This window comes from Lepidochelys olivacea (assembly GCF_965140295.1).
Source record: "Lepidochelys olivacea isolate rLepOli2 genome assembly, chromosome: 2".
Lineage (NCBI taxonomy): Eukaryota > Metazoa > Chordata > Testudines > Cheloniidae > Lepidochelys > Lepidochelys olivacea.
In genome coordinates this window covers 258,792,108-258,816,333 of record NC_140412.1, presented here as the reverse complement: position 1 = coordinate 258,816,333, position 24,226 = coordinate 258,792,108, and the positions used below count along the sequence as shown (strand labels likewise).

At 47.1% G+C, this 24,226-nt stretch overlaps 1 protein-coding gene across 3 annotated transcripts in view; it reads right to left on the bottom strand.

Annotated features, from left to right (window-relative positions):
* Positions 1 to 18,825, bottom strand: part of LOC311517250 (mitogen-activated protein kinase kinase kinase 3-like) — a 122,031-nt gene extending 103,206 nt beyond the window's left edge. For all 3 annotated transcript variants that reach the window (XM_084621955.1, XM_084621956.1, XM_084621957.1), the window contains exon 1: positions 18,569 to 18,825. The gene's annotated coding sequence lies outside the window, so the exon portion shown is untranslated. The remainder of the gene's footprint in view (positions 1 to 18,568) is intronic.
* Positions 18,826 to 24,226: the final 5,401 nt, after the last annotated feature.

Genomic DNA, 24,226 nt, shown 5'->3' with positions numbered 1-24,226 from the left:
GCTGGGGCCAAGGGGTCCACGTGGGAGGGGATTCCAAGCTGGGGCATGGGAGGAGGTTCGGGATGCAGGCACCTGGCAGCGCTAACCTCGGGCAGCTCCTCGGAAGTGGCAACATGTCCCTCGGGCTGCGGTTCCCAGCCAAGGGGAGCTGCGGAGCCGGAGCTTGGGGAGGAGGCAGCGCACAGAGCCTACGTGGCGGCCCCTGTGCCTAGGGACATGTTGCCGTTTCCGGTGAGCCCAAGGGAGCCCAGTAGGGAGCCTGCCGGCCCCTCACCAACCAGACTTTTAACAGCCCAGTCAACGGTGCTGACCAGAGCTACCAGGGTCCCTTTTTGACCAGATGTTAAACCGGACACCTGGCAATGCTACGGAGTATTCTGCTGTCTGCTGAGATGGACAGCTAGGCTGCATGCTCATCCCATCACAGATTACTATAGAAGACACACAGATTCTGCTCTTTCATCAAGACTAATTTTTGTTCTCCTCTTGACCTAAAATAGGTCCTCTTGACCCTTCAGTCTCAAAGTATCAGTTTGCTTTTGGCATATGAAGAAACATAACAAGAATATGCCATATATGATTAAACACCAAGCCTGGGTGGAACCGTGGGACACGCGAGCACGACCCAGTAGACACATACAGTACGTTAACTCAGCATGGTCTACAAGTTACGAAAAGAAAAGAACACACTTTGACCCAGTACCGCACATACCTCAATGGTCCGTCAGAATGGAAGGTTACAGGCTAAGGAGGCAACACATGTCACAGAAGTGGCTATACCAAGCACCCAACCACTGCAGACGCTATTTGGAACTATCAGTGCTCCAGGATAGCTTTACCTAATGAGATGTTTTGAAACTCTAGGGAGGGCAGGTAACCTAGTCTAGCAATCGTCACACTGTCCATTGCCATCCATCCCAAGATGCTTTGCTTTACAAATATGAATGAAAGAAGCCTCCCAACATGCCTATGGGGAATGTGCTCTCCATTTTACAGATGGGTAAACAAGCAGAGAGAGGCCGAGAAGTGAGTAGGCATTTTGGGATGCCTCCATTTTTGAGTACCCAATTGGAGAACCCCTAGGGACTGCTTGTCAGAGGCTCTCAGCACCACAACTCCCACACTAACCTCAGCAAGAGTTGTGGGCGTTGGAATTTTTCACATGCTCTGCTTGAGGCTCCTCTGGTCAAAATACCAGGCACCCAAAATCAGGAGCTGCTTTTAAAAGCGACGGCCTGTGACTCGCACAAGGCCATCTAGACAATCCATGGCAATGCCAGGAACAGAATGCAGATAATACATAGCACATTTCATCCAGATATGTGTGTTCTGATAAAAGGGCGTAAGGATTGTTATCCCCACTTTAGTGATGGGGGACACTGAAGGGACTTGCCCGAAGTCAGACAGTGAATCCATAGCATCTGAGCCCCAGTCTAGGGCCTCATCTACTGACCACATTTCTCTGGGGTACCAGATCTACTGAGGTAGTACCTAAGCACCACATCAGCCTCAATGAATTTATTCTCACAAAAGCCCTGTGATGGAAGGAGTATTATTCTCTCCATGCTACGGCCAGGCAATTTAAGAACAAGATAGATTAAAAACGGTTTGCTCGAGGACACTGCACTAGAGGTGAGGAACAGAACCTAGATCTCCTGGAAAGAAAGGATGGTCCTGTGGTTAGCAGACTCAGAAGACTTAGGTTCAACTCCCTGTTCTGCTACAGACTTCCTGTGTGATCTAGGCAAGTCACTTAACCAATCTGGGCCTTGGGTCCCCTTCCATATAATGGTGATAACAGCACCGCCCTGCCTGACAAGGGTGAGGATCAATATATTAAAAAGGGTGGGAGGTACTCAGCTACATGGCTCCTGTGACTGTAGTATGTCCCACACCTAGATGTCCCAAACCAGGGCCTTAACTACAAATTCAACCGTCCTCTAGCGATCACCTGACTCCCAGTCCTGTACTTTAACCACTCAGAATGCTCCCTCTCCCTATTTGTTGGCTAAGTACTTGGAGACCATGTGATTCGGGGAGGAAGGAGGGCCGTTTCCTTCAGCAGACAAAAAGGACCCAAGGAGATCACTTCTGCTCCCTTCCGGGGACTGACGTCTTGCACTGAGACCCCAAGGGTATATGGTGGGGAAACTGCACTCCGAGGGTTTCCTTCCTGGGCTCGATTTAAAGCTCTGGCAGCAAACAAAGGGTCTTAAATAATCAAGATACTCCGGAAAGTGTCTCACTAACCCAAAGGATGAATTTCACCAAGGTTTCCATTTTCTTCTGCAACGCCAGTGACAGCGCCAGGAGAGAGTGCCCTTGCTTTCTGGCAGGCTGCCCATACAAACACAGGAAGCCGTGCAATGTGCTGGCTACATGTTGAATGCTTCTCTAGGACGCGAATGCCAACATAGCTGAACTGAGCTCAGAAATTGGGTGGGCAGGGAGGAAGGGAACCCCATCATAAACCCTTTATAGACCTTTTCCCAGGACAAAAGACATGGAGTTTTGTGTTTAAAAATGCCCTAGAAGTGCCATCATTCTACTCTTAAGAGATACTAAGGCTACATGTTGTCAGGCTGCCTAGTGTTAGACATGTTCAAATACCTCAGTAAAAGCTTGATCCAAAGCCCAATGTAATAGATGGAGAGAGTCCTTGATTTTCAGAGGCTCTGAATAGCACCCATAAGTCCTATCAGTGAAGTCAATGGGAGCAGCAGGTACTTAGCACCTCTGAAAAACTAGGCCACTTAGAGAGAGGTGAGAATTGGTCAGTTACTCTTTGTACTGTGCTTTGACAAGTACAGTTCTAAGGATTATTTTCCAGGTTCCAAGTAGTTATATAACAGACAGACAAGATTAAACTGTGCGTCGAAGTCCATGCAATGCAAAATGGGCCCTTCAGTTGGTTGAGCATCACCCGTGAGGGCACACACGGTTAGTGGTTGAACAATCAGTATAAAACTATCGCTTGTTTATGCCACTGATTACTATCTATATTGCAGGCAAGGCTTTTAAACTCAAATTTAATCTCATTTACACGGGTGTAAACTAGGTGGGTCTCCAATGAAGCCAATTGAGCTACACTACTGCAAAAACCCAATGGAAAATCCTGATGCAAGAATGCTCATAAGCAAGTGCTTAAGTTTAGGCATGCACATAAATCCTATTGTGGGAGTTAGGCATATGCCCAAGTTCTTTCCTGTATCAGCCCCCTTCTGTACAAATGCTAGTGAGTTCAGTCCTGCATGGTTCAGTCCTACACTCCACCACCACTGACATCAGTGGGAAGTGAGGGTTTTTGGCACCTCGCTGGAGCCAGCTCAGACTGTGGAATTACAATTTTTTTTTTGGTCACGTCAGTAAGGAGGAAAAATTAAAACAAGAGGCCCTACGGCCGTTCAGCATTCTAAGCAAGGGAATAAATGAGGTAGTGTTGATAGTTTCAAAGTTGACAGTTCGAATTCCAGCACTGAGCCATTTGTCATAGCAACAGCTTTTCCACTAGCACCTTTCCACCGTGTCCTTCGAGAGCCTTCATATACCATCATCATAGATCACACCAAATGGAATCTGGGCCAGCCAGGCACATGGCTAGTTAGCTTTAGCTGACCCTTCACTATTGAAAGGCTTTCTATTTTTTAAAGCCACCTACTTCATCAAAATTAGTTTATTCCTAGAATGTTCAAGAAGCCACATGCTAAAGTGTGCACAAACTTCATTCCCGCTGAAGTCGGTGGGAGTTCTGAGCGTGTAAGGAATACAGGATCGGGGACGGTACACTAGGGAGAGACATTGCTGGAAACAGGAGTAGGATTGCTGAGCAGAACTGGAGTTAGTGAGAGATATGGTCCTCTCCGATTTGCAAGCAGGAGACCCTATGTGTACTTCTCAGCCTGTATGAGACATATTCAGTTTAATCCATTTATATGACAAAATATCGGTGGTCTTCACTATTGTAACTATGCTGCAGGCCACGGCCACTCACAACTTCACAGCAGCAGCAAAAGAGCAGCAGCAAAAAGCATAGGACTTAATCCCTTAAGAATCTGCTTTAGTTGCTAGCCACAGATCACCTGCAGCACACAGTTGAATATTTCTGAATCGGTCCAGTAATGGCACACCGACACCCAGCCTGTTCAATTCAGTACAATGAGCACCTAGAATGGGACTGGCCATTGCTTTGTGTATTTTTTTATGCTTAAAAATCTCAAGGTAGGCCCTGATCCTTTAAACTTCGGTCATACAACTAGCCACCCTTGTAAAAACTACTCATCTGAGTAAGGTTTGCAGGAGTTGGGATTTTCTGTTTTAATTATTATGTACTTCCCAGTAGGTTTAAGGCTCTAAAAAAGGAGAACTTTGCCTCAAACCTGTGAGTGTCATTAGCATGGGAGGTTGTATTTACTTCCTGGCTGTTCTGAAATTCTACAGCCTTGATCCTCCATTTCCCCTGCCCTTTGAGTAGGTCATTTATATCTAGGTACAGTGGGTGTAAAAACATTACCCTTCTGATTAGGTAAGTGGTCTGCACCTACTTTGTCCAGGTGTAAATAACTATGCAAGATTCTGGGCAGTGGAGAAATCAGGCACATTGATTTCAATGGAGGTGAAATTGAATGAAACCCAATGGGCTGGATTAGAACAGCCCTGTACTGCGCTACCAGTGCAAAGCACTGGCTTACCTGGCCATCTCAGGGTTAGACGAGAGCTCTGCGCTTGACTATTTTTTTTTTTTAATCCCACTCCCACATTATTTCTTGCATTTTTATCTCGCTCCCACCCGCAAAAGCCTTAGATCCCGCAAGAGACACAGATTCCCCTATGCTACTATAAAAAGAAAACACACCCACCCACCATTGGCATATATATATTTATATTATTTTTAAAAAACCCACAGAATTTTTACCAATAAAACAAATCTTGCTTGAAAAATACTTGAATGCCTGTTAATAAGACATCAAATCTCTTTCTATCCTCACTCAAGTATTAAAACCTTTATAAAAAAAAAGTGGGAGGGACGGGGACTTGCTTTCCATTGCTGAAATTCTATTTAGGACAAACTGACGAGAGATTTAGTGTTTTCCACAAATTACTGCAGTCTGGGTTTTTTCCCCCCATCTATTCCTGCCTGCAAAGTACATGTTACCTGCTCCTGCTATTATGGCAGTGGGTCCTGTGGAACTCACAGGTTCCGGGTTCCGCTTCAGGGCTCTAGATCAGAATTTTGGGTGGCAGAGAGCTGGCACAGTAACTTTTACACTGATGCCCTGGCCATGCTGACTGCAGGGAGGGTAAGGGAGTGTGGCTTGGATATCCCTGCGTCTTAGTGATCTCGGGCTGCCAGGATGGTCCACTGGGGCCAGAGGCTGCTGGCATGAAGCACTCAGATATATGCTCTTCATAACCTAGTAAGTGCCAGAACAGAATAGAAGGGATCTGGGCCCCGGGGCTGTGCTACATTGGATTGGGGGAGCACACAGGTGGCTCGAAACCACTTTTGCAACCCTATCCACCTCCTTCTCCTCGGCCACAGCTCAGGGTCTAGCCCAACAGGGTTAGTCACATAGGTGATACAAGAGGGCTGCAACGCATCATGCGCTTGTAACTCTGACTTCATTGGGGTTACTCTATATTTACACCAGTGTATGTGACACCGGACTCCACAGCTTTCAAGAAGCCAGCCAGCTTGGGTGCTCCGAGCACAAATAAAGCACTTAAAATGCTTTTAACTGGTGAAAATATTCCCAGGATTGGAAGAACACAGGAACAGCTTGGATTGTAAATTCCTTGGGGCAGGGACCCTCTTTCTGTACTGGGTTTGTGCTGCACCGAGCACAATGAGGCCTTGCTCGTGGCGGTGGCTGGTAGGTGCTACCACAATACAAATGAACAGCAGCTGCCAAACAAGATTTTACTTCTTTCCTTCACTAGGTTATTGCGAGGCTTAATTCAACAAGATTTGTAAATCACCGAGATCCTCATATTTTTCAAAAACTATATATTTGGGGGCAGCCATGAAAAACCTCAGCTTAAAAAGCAATTTGGGGGATTTAAAAAGATAGCTTTATGTTCTTAAGTGTTCTTCTTGAGCAGTGTATTTTAAGGCAACATCTTCAGACCCAGATCCAGTTGATGTAAGTGAATATAGTACCAGTCTCTTCAATGAGCTACACCAATTTATACCAGCTGAGAATCTGGCCGTGCCAGTTTTTAAGGCACAAAAATTTTGCTTTCCACTCACTGCCCAGGCTGAGATAACAAGTCAGCTGTTCCTGTCTTGCATGATATTCACTTAAGCATGAAAAGGAAGCCTCATTCTTTGATGGCAAATGCAGTCAGATTTTGAAATTCTCTCATCTTTAGGATCACAAGGAAGTAAATATAAACCTGTTCAGTAACATTGTTCACTGTTAACTCCTTGCCTGCTGGTTGGCCAGTTACCTTGCTGTGTTTCTGCTGTTCCACAAAGGATCTCCTGTACTCAGTAGAGAGCCAGAGTTTCACCAACACATTGGGCATGTTTCTACCAGTCATACCTGGGATGTTTAGCCACAGACAAAGGGCTAGCAGAATACATGCACAGAAGAAGATTTCCATCAATGCTGATTAGCAACACTACCTGGCATCAAACACTAACATACATGGATCTTTACAAGCCCTACCTCAAGCATGGTTTAAATGCTGCCACCATTTTTCAATCTCCAGCAAGAGACAGGAGCGCTAAACCCAATGGTCTGGATATATCCCAGTTGCACTCTATCTACCTAGAATTGCCCCTGGGAAGACATCTTCATAATCATAGGACTGGAAGGGACCTTGAGAGGTCATCTAGTCCGCTCCCCGGCACGACTAAATATTACCTAGCCTTGAACATCCCGGACAGGCATTTATCTAAACTGCTCTTAAAAATCTCCAGTGATGGAGATTCCACAACCTCCCTAGGCAATTTATTCCAGTGCTTAACCACCCTGACAGGAAGTTTTTCCTAATGTCCAACCTAAACCACCCTTGCTGCAAGTTAAGCCCATTGCTTCTTACCCTATCCTCTGAGGTTAAGGAGAATAATTTCTCTCCCTCCTCATAACAACCTTTTATGTACTTGAAAACTGATATGTCCCTGCTCAGTCTTCTCTTTTCCAAACTAAACAAACAATTTTTTCAATCATGTTTTCTAGACCTTCAATCATTTTTGTTGCTCTTCTCTGGACTTTCTCCAATTTGTCCACATCTTTCCTGAAATGTGGCGCCCAGAACTGGACACAATACTCCAGCTGAGACCTAATCAGCACAGAGCAGAGTGGAAGAATTATTTCTCGTGTCTTGCTTACAACCATAGGTGCCGACTTTCTAATGTGCCAGGGAGTGCTCCCCCTCTGGCTCCACCTCAGGCCCTGCCCTGCTCCCACCCCTTCCTCCAAGCTCCCACCCCACCTCTTCCCATCCCCACTCTGCCCAGCCTCTTCTCATCCTCTCCCCTCCCCCAGCACCTACTGCACACTGTGGCTCAGCTGATCTGCAGCCAGGAGAGGCGCTGGGAGAGAGGGTGAAGACGCTGATCGGTGGGGCCACCAGCGGGTAGGAGGCACTGATAGGGGGGCTGCTGGTGGGTGCTTAGCACACACCATTTTTTTCCCCGTGGGTGCTCAGGAGTTGGCGCCTATGCATACAACACTCCTGCTAATACATCCAAGAATTAGGTTTGCTTTTTTTTTTTTTTTTTTTAAAACAATGGTTTTACACTTGACTCATATTTAGTTTGCGATTCACTATGCCCCCCCCCCCCCATCCCCTTCTACAGCACTCCTTCCTAGACAGCCATTTCCCATTTTGTCTTAACTGATTGTTCCTTCCTAAGCGGAGTACTTTGCATTTGTCCTTATTGAATTTCATCTTGTTTTCTTCAGACCACTTCTCCAGTTTGTCCAGATCATTTTGAGCTTTAATCCTATCTTCCAAAGCATTTGCAACCCCTCCCGGCTTGGTATCATCCGCAAATTTTATCAGCTTACTCTCTATGCCATTATCTAAATCATTGATGAAGATATTGAACAGAACCGGACCCGGAACTGATCTCTGCAGGACCCTGCTCAATATGCCCTTCCAGCTTGACTGTGAACCACGGATAACTACCCTCTGGGAACAGTTTTCCAACCACCTATGCATGCACCTTATAGTAGCTCCATCTAGGTTGCATTTCCCTAGTTTGTTTATGAGAAGGTCATGCGAGACAGTATCAGAAGACTTATTAAAGTCAAGATGTACCACATCTGCCACTTCCTCCTCCTCCCCCCTCCCCAACCCATAAGGCTTGTTACCTGTCAAAGAAAGCTACTAGGTTGGTTTGACATGATTTGTTCTTGAGAAATCCATGCTGACTTATTTTCTAGATGTTTACAAATAGATTGCTTAATTATTCGCTCCATTATCTTTCCAGATTAAGAAAGTTAAGATGACTGGTCTGTAATTCCCTGGGTTGTCCTTATTTCCCTTTTTATAGCTGGGCACTACATTTGCCCTTTTCCAGTCCTCTGGAATCTCTCCCATCTTCCACAACTTTTCAAAGAGGATCACTAATGGCTCAGATACCTCCTCAATCAGTTCCTCGAGTAGGATGTATTTCATCAGGCCCTGATGACAAAGACCTCTAACTTGTCTAAGTAATTTTTAACTTCTTCTTTCCCTATTTTAGCCTCACTTCCAGCCCTAAGATGTGTTGCTAGGCTCTGTTAACCAGCTGATCTTCCACTCCAGAGGTAGCTGCAGTCCGCTGGCTGCTGAAGAGAATCCGGTTTGTAAGGTTCATAAAGAATTTTGGGACTCTTCACAGTCCAGAATATCATGCAAATATTATAGCCTTGATTCTCCTCTCATGCTAGTCTTACTCCAGTTTAACTTGCCTGACTGCAGTGGTGTCACTTTTGATTTACACTAAAGAAAATCAGGCCTTATATACTCACAGAGAAGGAACTGAGCAATGTACTAACCCAACACTGCAGAAAATAAACTAAATCCTTTTGCTAGTCTCCCATACTGTGTGTTGATACAGCTTCTTCTTACAATCTGCTAAAACCAGCCATCTCATATTTCAGCAAACATTTTATTTGAATCCATACTGCTGGGATTTTATTTGCTGTTTCCGCATGATCTGCGATTGGTAGATTTTCTAAATAAAGAAATAGAAATTGCTTCTCTACCTTTCTTCAATTAATTGCCTAAATCACAACAACTGTTTGGAACATACGGGATCCAGTTCCATCATGTTATCTAGTATTAGCCCCCTGCCGAGTAAGACACAGCGTCAATAAATAAGACACACTGGTCTACACTAGGAATTTACATTGGTAGAGCTATATCTCTTTGGGGTGTGGATTTTTCACCTAACTCTCTGTGTAGGCAGCACAAGGTCAATGGAAGAGTTCTTCTCTCAACTTAACTACCACCTCGCGGGGAGGTGGATTACCTATGTCAACAAGAGAGACTCTCTCCTCATCGGCATAGGTAGTGTCTACACTGAAACACTACAGGGGTGCTGTTGTAGTATTTTAAATGTAGACAAACCCTAAGAAATCTAGAGATCTGAAATCTACAAGCCTTTCCATAAAGTTAGTGATGCACAAAACCTTCTGTGTTTTACCCTAGCCAAGTCCAAGATTTCACAACACTCATGCAAAGAAACAACTTTGGAAATCCATTCCTGCAGCCCCATCCTCCCTAGAAGTCTCCCCTCTCCCCGCCCACCAAGATTGCCAAGGAAACCAGATGCCAAGTCCAAGCCAAAATAATGAGCTCACCCATTCTTAGAAGAGCCAAAGTGCATTTCATGAGTCAGGGGAAGCAACATCTCCTTGCTTTGGTAATGCCAGGTAAGCAACTGACTTTTCTCACACACACACACACACACACACACACACACGGATTCTCTACATTTTATTTTTAAAAAAGCAAATTGGACCATCTGTTTAGAAACAAAAACAGAATTTTGGCCCAAATACCCTAGCATCCCAGATCCATTCCTGCCCCATCAGTTCTGGCTCCAGGATAGATCCTAAACAGGGAGCAGTGTCATTTCCTGGTGCTGGTTCAAGCCTCACCCGGATAGCCAGACCTGAACGTTAGCCTCGATTTACCCTCAAAGCTGAGCACAAAACCCAAGTCCATACCCAGTCCAGACCCAAACATCACCTTCCGTAGCAGCCGAGGGGGAGAGGCAGAGTAGCAACAGAGGGGAGGCTAAGGATGGGGAGGAGGAGAAGGAAAGAGACAATACCATATCCTATTCCACAAGCCGGAGTATGGCTCCACGTTACCAGACTCCTGCTAGCCTGAACCTGATTCAAAAGCAGAGACCAGAGGCATCAGCCTTGTAGGAATCTCAGCACCTTCCCATCAGATGCTGTTGGTGAAACGGGCCTCTCAACAGGGCACGACCTATGAACCTCACCGGTGGCCCCCCGACTCACACACTATTGTTTAATCAGTCCCTGGCTAGCAGATTTATTCTTCTGACTAGCAAAGATCTCATAAATTTGTCAAGCCCCGCAATGTTGCGGCAAATGGCCATAAGCTTCCCACACCGTGGGCTTAGAAAGAACTAGATTCCATCTACTGATGCTTCCCAGACTCAAACTAGAGATAAACAGCAGAGATACGCAGACGTTTTGCCTGTGCCCCTCAGGGGTCAGTCCGTCTTTGCATGAAGTCTTCCCTCTTCCCATCTCTGAATGAGAGGGGCTGCAGAAGAGGACTCCTTCATAGCCTACCAACGACACACCTGAATCTGGCCAAAGAGGGGAGGGGAAGTTGAGGGGATGTTCAGTGACACAGCTTAGAAGGGCGGGCTTCTGCCAGTCCCCACTGCTGAGCTCTCTGGAAATTTGCCACAGACGCTGCCTTTGGAGGCATGTGTGTTGGGGCGTGGGCTCCCACAAAAGTGTAGGCAACGCTCCCTACCATCTCTGGTTGGCTAGGAGACTCCATTCCGTCCTGGCAAACAGATTTAAAAACTGAAAAACAAGACACACCTCTGCACGTACTTCTCCCCCTGGGCAGTAGGGGAGAGACCAAACACGGGACAGATGTTACTCACGTGGCTCATTACACGGCTGGAAGGCACTCAGATATACACTGATGAGCATGGTATAGGAACCCGTACAATATAAAACAGAAAGGGCTGGGCACATTCAGCAAGTCCATGGGAACCATGCAAATGCAAAGACAGAATCTGGGTCATGCACAATGGCAACTATCTATCTGTGCATTGATTTATTCAATGGGCCTTTCCCTAAGGACTCTGTGTCTCATCTATGGTTTGTGTTCAATCTAAGCAGCCCGCAAAAACCACTCAGAGTGGCACGTTCCCAGATTTGGAGGCTTATTGGCACTATCTCCAATTTGGCCAACCTGTATCATCCAGCTCATCCCCTGCAGAGAGGCTGTGCGGGGGGCAGTGGTGAAAAATAAGACTTTGTAGCATGCCCTAAAGGTTATCAGGGCAAGTTCCAGAATCAAGAACTCTCTTCTAGCAAGCAACCTTTTCTCTTTTAAAGAAGGCTGTTAGCTCAAGCACCTCTGCTGATCACAAGAGATGATCTTGGAGGTAACCAGGCCTCAATTCATTGGACTTTAACAGATCAAAAACTAGCCCCCTGTAGTGTACTCAGAGACCAAGTGGGGGGTAAGAGGAGAGGTAGCACCTCTGAAAGCCAGGACAGTCACATCTCTGCATTATCATCTCCCATGGTTGTTCTAGTCCTAACTTCCATTGTAAGCTGCTTAGGGCAGGGAATCTGTCTGGATTCAGATCCTCAGTGTAAGTCGTGGTGTAAATCAAAGGAGCTATAATGATTTACACCATCTGAGTAGCTGACCCATGGTGTGCCAAGTGCCATGCACTACTCTTGCACTGTGTAACCAACACACACAGCAATATCAAAACAACTCACTATTCAGTAGCTTACATGTACTATGATGAGTCTGGTAGGTCTCAACAAATCTCCCAGTGAACAAGTGGCCCCAACAGACCTACCCCAACTGGGACTAACTAGTAGCTAAGAGTGCTAGCAAGGGTCCAAGTACAAAGGCTGGGATGTGGCACCTCAACTCACCTTCACACAACAGTCCCTCCAGGGCAGGGGTAAGGGTCACCGTGGGGAAAGCTTGCACAGCTGCTACCCATCCTAGACCTATTGGTCTCTGGATACTCCAGAGGCTTCCCTCTCTGCCACCGTCAGGCTAGCACATTTCATCAGTGCTGGGTTCTGTGAGGTTTGTAAGAGGACTTGTCAAAGCACTGACCCCTTTCCCAGAGCAGGTAGGTCCAGGATCATAAGATGCCCCTTTCCTAACAACTAGAAAATCTCACACTACTAGCTACATTGCCTAGTCCATGGACACCTCCCCTCTTTCCTTATTTTAAAGGTGCAACTTCCATGCCCCAATGGCTATAAAACACTCCAGGCTGCCTGTCCCTGGACAGAATCATTTGGCCTCCAATCCCCTCCCGGGGCTGGGCAGATTTGTCCATCCCTTCGTAGGGCCTGATCCTGCATACACTTATTACTGGGTGTCATGCCTGCTTAATACCATATGTGGCCCCACCCTTTCCAGAATCAGGTCCTTCTTCACTACCCTCTGCACACGCTACCAGTTGAACCTAGCCTGGGCAGCTGCGTGGGGCACTGAGCCAAACTCCCAGCTCAGCTCCACCCTCCTTCCTCACTGCCACTGCTTCTCCTCCTTGGGCTACCTCTATCTCCCCAGTCCACAGCATGTAGAATGGGAGGGCTTAAATTCAACTGACAAACTTCTCCTCATTCTAACTACGACAGCCCCAGTGTGGAATCCTTGCTCCGTCCGGACTGCTCCAGGGCGATTTGCTGAGTAAGAACTGGACAAGGAGGTCAGACTGTTTTTTGCCCCAAGTTTTCCTACTGCTGCAGTCTCTGTTTTAGTGGTACCACAGCAGTAGTGCTACTGTACACCGGGCTCCCGACACCACGTCGTCCAGCATTTTTAGAGCAGGTCGAGGTGAGATGGTGCTTAAAATGCCAGCCGCCACCAGCATCTTGTCTGCATCTGTGATCCTGCCACCGCGGCTGCTGGGGAAGATGAGCCAGTGGGAAGTTTTAAGGCCAGATGGTGAAGCCCTTCCCTCAACAGCAGGGCAATTCCTCACACCAGTACTGCCGTTGACTTCAGTGGGACTCCTTGCACAAGGAGCTGTTCACCCAGCTGGCCCTGCGAGTAACAAGCCGTGTGTATCAATGAGGATTGTCTGTATTCCCCCAGGAAAGGAACTCACTGAGCGACATCAGGCACAGCTCGGCCAACCTTATAATAAAATGTGACAATTTGCATGCTGCATTCCTAGGGTCCAATCCTACTCCCACTGAAATCAGTGAGCCATAGATGCAGCTAATGGGGAGTGGGGAGCATACGTCCCCCACCAACTGCTCACTATCCAACTGATGTCTCGTATTGTTCTTACAAAGTTCAAGCATTTGCACTCCTGCCAGCCTCCCTGCCCCTCCAGTCTCTAGGGTGACTGCACTTCTGCAATCAGCACTTTGTCACCGACTCCAACAGAAGCAGCCCTGGGTACCGATTTAAAAGGTCTTAACCAGTTAAAGTCCTTGTATTACTACTAAAGGTCAGAGTGGGGTCACAGTGATTTGGTGGTTGAGCATTATTAACATCACACTGTTGTCCAATCGCAATGTTAGACTCTAAGAGAGCCACAGGAGCAGGCAGAGATTAAAAAAAAACCACCCAAACAAACACAGACAACTGCCCTCCCAAACAGAAGAGGAATCTTCTTTTCCCTTCTAGGGAAAGGAATGGAGACTGAACCACATATACAACTTACAAATTTCAGAGTAACAGCCGTGTTAGTCTGTATTCGCAAAAAGAAAAGGAGTACTTGTGGCACCTTAGAGACTAACCAATTTATTAGAGCATAAGCTTTCGTGAGCTACAGCTCACTTCATCAGATGCATATCGTGGAAACTGCAGCAAAGTCTGCTGCAGTTTCCACGATATGCATCTGATGAAGTGAGCTGTAGCTCACGAAAGCTTATGCTCTAATAAATTGGTTAGTCTCTAAGGTGCCACAAGTACTCCTTTTCTATATACAACTTAGTCAGTCAGAATGCTTTAGGCATCACTAGAAGCCACACTGATTCCACACTCATGGGCACTGTCTCAGACCACAAATAGAAGAGATTTTACTCTACAGGACAGAGAATATTTTGCACTCCTATGGGGACTTTCATCCAAGGATCTCAGAGCGTTTTGCAACTTTCTCTAGCTGAGCCTCGCAGCACCCTGTGCTAAGTATCACCATTACCATTTTAAAGAGAGGGAAACTAAGCCACAGAAGAGCTGTCACTAAATGGCACACTCAAGACGAGAATCCAGGCGTCCCCACTCCCACTCCTTATACAGCCCCTTAGTAAAGGTCAGCCAGTCTGACAATCCCATTGGCTCACCATCCCGATCTCTTTACAGTATGTAATACTAGGTGCAGGCTCAAATATCTGTCAAGTCGTGTGGGGGTGGGCGGCAGGAACACAGAGCTTTCCGCCATCTTATTTTTTATGGCAGCACTTAAGCCATGTGGAGAGCTCTGAAAACCGACACTTGTTCAATACAGATGATTGCAACAAAAGAAACACAAGCTTGGCTGGCAAGCACTGCTGAGCAGCAGGTGTGAAGTCCTGTAGCCAACTAACTGCTCGGCCACAACGTGTAACTCAGGCCTTACAGCTGCAAGCCATATTATTCCTTTGATGCTTTCCTTAAGGGATTCACAAAGACAGCAGGATTAGTCATTTCATCTTGTGTTGCTTTAAACAAAAAAAAAGCAGAGGTTCACAGTAAATCCATACACCGCTAGACTCAGGATAAGTAGGTCATGTATAGTTTTCTGGGAAGCCTGAATAGCGTTTGAGGTCTCAGAGAGAAATAAAAAGTATCCAAGCTGAATTCCATATTTTCCACTCTTCATCCTTACATAAATGATTTTTCCATCTGTGTGGTACACAGCAGACATTCTGTACATTTTTTTTTGTTCTAAGTTTGTAATTTAATAGGTATCTGGGAGGTAGGTGGGGGGAAAAAAGACACTGAGATACTTGGACCGAGTATACTCACACCGAGGCTTGACAACATTACACCCAAATCCTGGTCCCACTTTGAAACCCCCCCACCCAGAGGTGGCAAGAGGCTGCTGAAGTCACTGGAGAAGAGTGGCTTTAAAACCCCACCCCTTCTGGGGTTTGCAGCAGGTTTCAAGCACTGGTCAGTAAAGAGTTAAGAACCTAGGGTGTGTCGTGGGTGGAGGGGCAAGTCAACTGGAACTCAAAGCCCTTAACCCCTTCCTGCCTGGTCCCTGCGTCCTGCTAACCCGCACAGGAGTAGGAAGGAGGGGTGAGTCTGTCTCTTCTCTGTGTCCCCAGAGTCAGCACGCAGAGTCCTGGGGAGGCCCAGATAGGTAGAATAACCCTTCATACCTCATTGCCTTGGGGTGGGGGGCAAGCTTTGAGTGCAGATTCAGGACTTATTTCAAGCCTGTCAAACAACACAATAATGCCCGTCAGCAGCAGACAACATGAGCACTTTGGACGGGATAGAGGAGGCAGCACATTCCTTAGGCTTTACCCTAATCTACTGGCTACTAGCAAAGTAGACCCACTTGCCCGGCTGGCAGTCCCCCGAGTCCAGGTTCCAGGCTGTGTCTGTATGGGAGGATGCACCTCCTCTCACTGCCTTAAAGGGAAAGAAAAAACCCAAGCCCTCCTATTAGGATGTTTACACAGTGTGGCTGTGGGTTTCGAATGGGAAACTAAGTCGCATGGAAAAACCTAAAGGCACTGAAACCATTTTAGAGATGAAACATATAAAAGAGCCTTTAAATCCACAACCTAACAGACTGGCCAACCCAACCATGCATTCTAGCACCAACAGAGGTTCTTTCAGAAGTGATCAAGCCTCTGTAAATGCAATAGACTGTGCAGTACTGTACAGATGAACTCCAGTTCTGCAAATGGCTCAGGGCAGACCTGAAACCAGTATAAAATCCAGGGGTCTGGATAACACAGCGCCTCAGCCCTAAATTCCTTATGAATACAGCTAAGCATCTGCAAAGCTGCAGAGGAGTTCAACTCCTGCAGAACTTGAGAATGCAGAAACTCTTAGGCATCAGTTCTACGCTTCTCTTTGCCTAAACTAAGCTCCCGCCTAGAGCTGTGGCAAGCTGTGTATAGGGGACTGGAAACTCAGCAAGTTACCACCCATTCAGCCAGGATGCTACTCCTTGTCCTCCATGGACCAGGCAGGTGGGTTAACCCAGGAAAAAAACCTTGGATCACCCAAAATCTTCACAGACCCTAGGAACTCTGCCGGAGGCCAAGTCTTGTTCCTCTACAATACTTCCAGGACCCTGCTTCCTTCTAGGACTGCACAGCTCCGCAATCCTCAGCCACATCCTCTGCTCTGCACTTGCAAAAGGGGAAGGGAGCATTTGGCTTTCTGTCCTTACTCAGGCAAAACTCCTCCTGCAGGCAATCTCTGACTTGCAATGAACTAGGGTCAGGTCTATGTGCAAAATAACACCAGATAATGATCCCTTTTAAAACATAAGGAGGAAGAGGACCTCATCAGAAAACTCAGTGAAGGTGGGACAAATTCAGAGGTTTATCTAGCTGGTGAGATATACACCTTATTCTATTTACATAATACACCAATTTATATTTCCTCAGACTCACACCTACGTATTGGCATGAACTTCTAGCCCCTCACACATCGTCTCTCAGTCCAGCCCAGTCTGTCTCAAGTTTGGTGCTAGCAAAATAAACTCTCCTGCAACATCAACCTGTATGTTGTAACATGGCACAACTCATGATTCTACAGTGATTCTGTGCTGTAATCTGCTCAAATATAACTGGGTGGAGAGGGAAACCCATGTCATATTTCCCAGCTCTACTCGCTTGCAATGACTTTCGCTCAAGCCACACCCCCACACTTGGAACAGTTTCCCTTGTGCCAAATAGCCTGTCTTCCTACAAATCCCTCCTTCAAACCCACGCCTGCCGCAAATCCTCCTCCACTGACCCCTCTCATTGACTATACCTCAGAGCTTCTTCTGTGGCTGAACTGTAGCTGCACTGAACTTGTCAGACTCTGCAAGCCCTCTGCATGGGGAATGCTCTCTGATGTCAATGGACTTTACACACACACATTGGACTTGAGGAATCAGACCTTTACATTAACAGGTGTTTGGAGCAGGGAGCCCTGCCTGCTCGCATGCTTTACAAAGGGACTTGTACACTTATTATGATAAATCATCAGGGACCAAATGACTGCAAAGGGTAATAGAGTTACACTGGGGTTGCATTTGGCCCAATGATTGCATACATTCCTCTAACAATCCTGTTGTTGCCTAAAATAGATTAATTTGGCCTATGGCTCATGAATTATTATTCCTATTTCAGTAGAGCCTAGAAGCCCCAGTTATGGATCAAGAAAAGGTGTACTTGTGGCACCTTAGAGACTAACCAATTTATTAGAGCATAAGCTTTCGTGAGCTACAGCTCACTTCATCAGATCACCTAGCAATATTGTTAACCTATCCAACTATACTCTCAGCCCAGCAGAAGCAGCTGTTCTATCTCGGGGCCTCTCCTTCTGCCCCTCCACCCCCACGAACATGATACAGTTCTGTGGTGACCTAGAATCCTATTTTCGACATCTCCAAACAGGGAAAGATCAGTTATGGATCAGGATCCCATAGTGCTAGGCGCTGTACAAAACACAAAACAAAGATAGGGTCCCTGCAACAAAGAGATCAGACCAGCCAGGCTTGTATACAGAAAGAGAACGCAATTTTACATGGGCATTTCTGTGCCTTTCTCCACTCCCCCCAGACCTCTGACAGTCTTAGCAGCGCTTTGCAGATTCCACACAACTTTTCAGATAGATCGAACAGATTAAAAAAAAAATTAAGTTACTTATAGGGGAAAATATACAGTGATCTCACTAGCAAGACTGGAAAAATTAAAGCAACATCTCATCACCAAACCCTATGCCGCTCTTGGAAGAAAGGAGGGGTGGGAAACTTCGGTGGATGGAGAACTGCGCCCTGCCTCCATCAGAGGCGCCCACCTGAAAGGCTCCGCAGAGCTCCAGAAGTTTAACAGCCCTGCCCCGCAGAACACGCGGAGATGCACTTCTCATCGTCAGGGTCACCGCGGCTCGGGACCGAACAAGCGCCCCGAGTGCTCCCGAATGCGCCCCAGGCCTTCCAGCAGCCGCTGCTTTTCATTATTCGTGCAGCCAGTTCCCTCCCAGGGGACACAGCCACGCCGCAGGCCGGCAATCCAAGTGTGCGTAGGTGTGTGTTTAGGTGCGTGCGTGGGGAGGGGGGGGGAATAACACCACAACTTTGAATAATGACACATGAACGGAAAACCCATGGCTGGGGCGGAATGTAGGGGGGCGGGGGGGAGAAAGAGACACAGGAGCGGACCCATGCAAGGACCTGGGGGGGGCGGGGAGGGGGCCATACCTCTTCTCGCGCCTCCCTCACACCTGGCGCGCCATCGCGGGCACCGCCTGCTGCGGCTGCAACGGACCCAAAGCGGCGCCCGGGCTCCGGATCAGACCATGCCTCCCCCGGGCCAGCGCCCACGCCACAGACGGCCCCGGGGCCGCTCCTGCTGTAATCCCCGGGGGCAAGGGGCGGAGGCCGCCGCAGGAGGAGTCGCGCCCGCGGGCTCCGCTCGCACGCACGGGACGGGACGAGTCGCGGCGGGCGAGGAAACTTTGCAGCCAGGTGTGGCACAGCTGCCCGCGGGGGCGGGGCCGGAAGCGGTGACGCCGGGCGGCCCTGGCCAATGGGGCGGAGGCGGGGAGCCCGGCGGGCTCCGCCTCCGGGAGTTCGGTCCCGCCTGAGGGCTGCCCCCCCTTGCAGTCAGGGGGCGGGGGCCGCGGCAGCCGAGCGCCGCCCTGTGGGCCCTGGGGTGGCCACGCTGCAGGCCAAGCCTGACCCGAGCTTAGGTTTGAACCCAAGCCCCCTCCGCACACAAATCAGGCCCACTCGGGTCAGCAAGCGCTCAGGACCCGGGTCCTAGGAGCCTGCTGGGGGTCAGAGCCCAAGTCGCCCTGTGGCCCTGGTCCAGACCAGTGTGGATTCAGCTCCAGCCACTGGCCTGAGTCAGAAGGTCTGGGCCCTGCAGGATGGACACGTTAGCACGGCTAGGAGGCCCGGCTCCAGCAATTGTGAACCGGGGTTTGCAATGCAACCTGGTTGCTCAACACAGGCTTGGAAACAGGGCGTCTCTAACCCTGCATCCCTGGGCTTACAATGCAGTGCAGAATGTTTCCAAATGGACAACCCACCCTCATTCTCAATTACTGAGATTATTTATTATATTATTTATATTTATTATATTATTACTGAGATTATTTATTATATACTCATTTACCCACCCTCCACTCATTGATATATGTGCTTTCCACAACCAACTCTCTTTATACCGTTTCATGAGCGACGTACCTGACTACTTGGATGCTAATATCTAAACAGTATTCTTAAATTTACTCACCTAAATTTGGGTTACTGCTGATTATGCACTATTGGTATCTTATAACTTTAAAAACAAACTTTGTATTTGTGGATAATCTAAGCACCAGATGTACAGACACTCTTTTCTCAACCTGTAAATCAGTATGGAGGCAGTGTGGCTTAATGGACAGAGCACTGGGCTGGGGCCCCTATTCCTGCTTCTGCAGGGTAACCCTGGGCCAGTCACTGCTCTGCTCTGCGCCTCAATTCCCCCATCTGTACAATGAGGGTAATGATTCTGATAGCTTTATTAATGTCAAAGGTGGTGTTAAAGTCAGCTTTCTCTATCACAGGGACCACCTTGAGCATCTGGTCTGTCGGGCACAACATAGACCGTAAGACTGACCCCAGCACTTCCGGCATCAGGCCCAATAAGAGCTTTCCAGGTTAACTTGTTTTTTAAAGTAGTCTTCTTAAAAGCTGAGAATTTCCTCCCTCTTCCTCCTCCCTCCCCCCATCATTGGACTGGATTTAATTCATTTGGAAGTACTGATCAGTGTAGTAAAGGATGAATCTTGCCTCATCAGGCTTGCCAACCCTAAATGTTGAAATGTCACAAGCCAGACCAGGTGATGACAATTATGAGATGGGTTTAAAAATTAGCAATGTGAGGGATATATTTTTGCCCTCTGGGTTTTGAGCCTTTAGAGGTGGCATTTCCCAACTTTTCTCTGCAGCCATTAAGGCTAGAAACTTTAGGCTGCCCTTGATTTAAAGGGGACCAGGATTTCACCCATACTTCTTTTTATTAGCGGGAAGGGGGAAGGAGGAAAGCTGAGATTCTGGTGCGATCACCTGACTCCAGGTGTTGGGGCTTTAAGAAAGACACCAAATATTGCAAGAGTTGGCAATGCTGCAACATATAAACTGTTCATCACCCCAAGCAGTTGGCATCATTATAACTCACTTCTGTAACCAGGCTTTTCTGCATGACAAATGCCAGAAGTTGTTGGGGTTGGGTTGTTTAATTTGCTTTGCTTTTGGTTCACTTTCTTTGCGGCCTGATTCTCGGTTATCCTGTCCTGGTACCTGCAGCAAGGAGGGGGTGTCACAGGTTGCTTTAACACCCTGCTGCATAACCAGTATTCTGGGGCTATTGCAGGGCTTGCCTGGCCCAGGTGTAAGTCAGAGCAGCCTCGAGGCTGCTCAAACTTACACTGTGCTTCCCTGGGCTCCCTTGTGGCCCCCCATTTAAAGGCAATTTTACGTGGGCCTACAGAGTCTGCTGTTGTTTAAGGGTGAAATTCACCCCTGTACAGAGCGGCTACCACAAAGCCTATGGGTTTAAATCCCACCTAAGACCTCTGAGTTAAAGAAGGACTTCAGTGAGGTGAAGTCTTTGGACTCAATTTCACTCTAACTGGATGGATGAGGGAGAGAAAGGACAAATGTAAGGGATAGAGCTTCTAAAAATACGCTTGCTGATCACTTCCCAGCCACCCTCCTTCCCACCACCCTGGCAAAATCCTAAAGCTGGCCCCATTTTCCTTAGGTTTTTAAATGATTAGTTGCTGAGAGAAGGTAAGTGTCATTGTCTGTAAAGGTAATAGAAGCACAAACCAAGGAGCTCTCCGGAGAGATTCACATCTCACAACCTAGTGTATAATTACCATGACCTATTCATAGAATCCATAGAAACCCTTTTTTGTATACCAAACAACAGTGCCTGGCTCCAGCCCAAATCACTGTGTTTCCTCACTCCATAAAGGATTTTACTAGACCAAGTGAGGTCTCAGGGTAATCACATAGTTTTTCCCACTTGCACAGTATTTATGGAGCTTATGGGGGAGATTTCCAGTGAGACTGAACTGTTGCTGGAGTCAACCCTGACTCCAGCTTGCCCTGTCAGCTTGAGCAGTGATGTAAGAATCTCCTAAACCACCTGGCTTTGGGAAGGAGATTGCCCCAATCTGCGCCTTTGCTCTCACGCCTGCAGCTTCTACTGTTGAGTTATTAGAATGTTACATTTCAAATGGTTTGGCTCCCATCCATCGGGGATGTGTGTGAGGAATTCATGTTCTGCAGATACACACATTTATTACATAGATCACACACAAACCTTTGGAGCTAGGCATAGAATCCTGGTTCTTGAGCTTCAGAGACATAAGCCACTAAGCAAAAAGATCTCCCTCAGCTAGTAGCAGCAGGAGGTCCTTTAGTCTTGTTGGGATTTAGCCACTAGAGAGTTAAACAGCATTCTGTCAGCCTCTCACATACATGAAGACAGGGCATTATGGCCAGCCACTGGATTCAGGGAATCTTATTGGCTGCTCTGATCTGGAATTACTTTCAGCATGATCCTAACTCTGCTATCGTTGACATCAATGGGAGTTTTACCATTGACTTCACTGGAAGTGGAGTTAGGCCAGCACTGAGTATGGCTGAAAATCCCACCCAGGTGATTATTCTCTTGGGAGCTTCTTTAATGCTTTGAAAATGCACCTAGGGGCATGACACAACGCAAGATTAGGGCATTTCAGTTCCTGGATGGTGGAAGTACCACAAGACAACCAGCATCCAGTGCTTCGCTGGTGTAAATCAGTATGGAGGCAGTGTGGCTTAATGGACAGAGCACTGGGCTGGGGCCCCTATTCCTGCTTCTGCAGGGTGACCCTGGGCCAGTCACTGCTCTGCTCTGTGCCTCAATTCCCCCATCTGTACAATGAGGGTAATGATTCTGACCTCCTTTGTAAAATGGTTTGTGCTCCTGTGTGGTGTTTTTCATCAGTAGTTCTAGGTGATAACAACTTCAGCATCACTCCAGCGGATCAATGGAGCTGTGCTGATTTTCACCAACTGAGGAGCTGGCCTCAGCTCTAGTGTTATTCTGTGCCCATTAATTGCTCTTTGTGGGATTTATAAAGCCTGGAAGAAGCATAAACACAAATACAAAGGCTTAATATGTAGGTTAATTAAAATGTTTCGGTGCAGTTGACGTGCACTACCACTGATTCACATTAATCAGCATTAATAGCCTTCTCCACATTTACATGGAGAGGATAATATTACAAACATTGGACTGGCAGTGTTGTTGAGAACAGCTACATTGTTTTATTTATACTTCCCCCCTTTTTGATGTGACCGTTAACATTAAACTACATTGGGGGGTAGATATTTGGTTTTATTCAACTTTATCTGACTCCTACTATTTTAGGCTATATTTGGGTTTCTGTGTGACATGAATACATGGCCCAGAGATCACTGACCAGATTCCAGTGACCCTAAATACACTCAGCCTAACCTAAAATTTTCCCATTGAATACAATATCCGTTTTCAACTCCTGTCCTAAACTGTGGCATGGTGCAGCTCTGGCTGTTGGACAGCTGCCAGGCTTTCTTCCATAGAGGGTGCTGTGTGTCAGTGGTGGGTGAAATCCTCCCTAGACTTAGGTTGTAAAATGCCTTGAATTTCTCTGTTGCAAATGATGCTGTATACCTGTTATAATATGTTATCACTTAGTAAGTAAGTCTATTGAAGGAAACTTTCAGTTACCTTGATTTTTTTTAAAATACAGAAGTATTTATTTCACAGGACAGTATTTCTGAGTGAAAACACAGCTTGAAGTGAGATTTTAGATAGTAAATTCTAAATTCTCTCACTGTGGTGTAGTTGCTATCCCTTCCATGGCCATATAATCCAGTCCAGGAGTTAGGAAGATACCCAGCAGCATGGGGTGTGTTCAGTTAGCATTACAGGGTCCTGTTTGCATCAGTCAGCCTCAGTATAGACTCTTCATTCTATTTACTGTATGCATTCACCCACCTTCCCATTAACAGTAGAAAGCTGAGCTCCTGTAGGTGTCAAGATACAAAACCCGGAGGGATTAATGTGACACGTACAGGAAGATAACAAAAAGGTAATCGCCAATAGCTATGAACCAGCTCCAACAGCTCAGCTCTTTAGTCCATTTCCATTATCTCCAATGCCCTGGGTCAAATTCACCCACGCTGGGTGTAACTCCCCTGAAATCGACTGCATGACTACAACGAAGGGATTTGCTCCCATGTGCATACTGCACATGCAATAAGGGCTGAGACTAGCATTCCATGCTGCCTCTGGTCCACGACTTGCAAACCACTTATCTGCATGGACCAACCATGAGGGAATTCAATGCCAAAAGGAGCAGAGCGAAAATGGGAAGAGCTTGTCCACTGGGGACTGCTAAACTAACAGCATAAGGAATCATTTTTCAAAGACCCTCCCACACACAGCAGAATCCTTTGAAGAACGCTTACAAGGGCATCATTTTATGTATTAGTCAAGAGTTCTGCTGGTAAAAATGTGCTGGACTGAAAGCCCTAGGTCATTATATGATCGACCTCTCTAGGCACAAAGCAGGTACAGCATGGACCTTTCAGCCAGGGCCAGGTCTAGCTCAGAACACTATGGATTTTAGCCAGGGCCAGAACTAGCGTATGGAAATACCACAAGGAAGACTCTCCTTGTGGCAATTGCAGCCGGGATTATGTGCAAAGAGGCCCAAAAGCCAGGGAATAGCCTGGATTTCTAGCCTGAGTTTACAGCTCCCCAGGAAGTTCAGAGAAGCATCTGAACACTTTTCTAAACAAAGCCCCAAACTTTCATAGAATATCAGGGTT